At 40.6% G+C, this 1,033-nt stretch overlaps 1 long non-coding RNA gene across 1 annotated transcript; it reads right to left on the bottom strand.

Moving 5' to 3' along the window:
• Positions 1–106: 106 nt before the first annotated feature.
• On the bottom strand, positions 107–1,022 carry LOC121918831. Its single transcript, XR_006101313.1, has 2 exons — positions 816–1,022; positions 107–721 (listed from the first exon to the last, which is right to left on the bottom strand). It is a non-coding gene; the product is annotated as an uncharacterized LOC121918831 (long non-coding RNA).
• Between the last annotated feature and the right edge of the window lie 11 nt (positions 1,023–1,033).

The raw sequence follows: 1,033 nt of genomic DNA on the forward strand, positions 1-1,033 counted from the left end.
CCATCCCTGCTTCTTCCCCATACCCCCATTTCTGTGCTGTAGCCCAAAGGCCAGCCTTGTAATATCTGTTGCTTTTCTCCATGGAAAAACAACCTGAATGGAGACAGTGCCACCATGGACTGAACTAATAAAAAATCCTGAGTAGAATCCTTCCTGCTATTGGCCTTTCCAATTTGTTCTTGAATAGTCATGACTGATTCTGCTTTTCTTTTTTCATTGCTCTTTCAAGCAAAGATCCTACACTGACTGGCAGAGCTTAAAGCTCCCACTGTGCATTGCATCCCATTGCGGAAGGCAGGTTCCCAGCCCTGGAGCAAGGCCCATAACTATTTAGTGGCTAGGGCTGGATAAGCAGTGTGCAATTGCAATTCTGCACCCTGCATATATTCATGTTCTTTGGCTCTAGGAAGCTACTTTGTGTATTTTCACAATTTCTGAGAATGCTCAGAAATTCCTGATTATACTTCTGATTAAATTTCCTAGTTCCTTCTTTGGAAAAGAGGGTATCTTCCTTACACTATGAGTTCAGGGGGTTTCTACTGGAACCATTGTTGCCTTCCTTACTATAGATAGCATGCTCTAATTATTAGCATTTCCAAAAGTAGTAATTTTAGCATTAAGTACTTATAGAGGTTATACATGCCTGATTCTTTCTTGTTCCCAAGCCTGGCCCCAAATCCAGAGTAACAGATGAAAGGAGTAACATCTCTGCAAAAAGAAACTGTTTAAACCTGTTGTAAGGATTGATTTGTAAAGACAAGAAAATGTGACAAAAGTAGCTGGGAAGTTGGTAAAAAGAGATCCAAAGAACCTACCTCTACGCTGGGCATCTTCCACATGTTGCTGTTCCTGAATTATGGGATTCTCAAATTCATGTTTCCCATTGCATACAAGACATCCTGTTTTTCAACACTCCCTCTTGAAAGATGCAAAAGGTTAGTATTTGTCAGCTCAATCCCTGCAAAAGAAATCACTATATCATCAGCCAGAGAGAGATTCATGATCATTGGTTCAACATGTCATCTATGAAGGT

Source organism: Sceloporus undulatus, unplaced genomic scaffold (genome assembly GCF_019175285.1).
Source record: "Sceloporus undulatus isolate JIND9_A2432 ecotype Alabama unplaced genomic scaffold, SceUnd_v1.1 scaffold_42940, whole genome shotgun sequence".
NCBI classification, from domain to species: Eukaryota; Metazoa; Chordata; class Lepidosauria; order Squamata; family Phrynosomatidae; genus Sceloporus; species Sceloporus undulatus.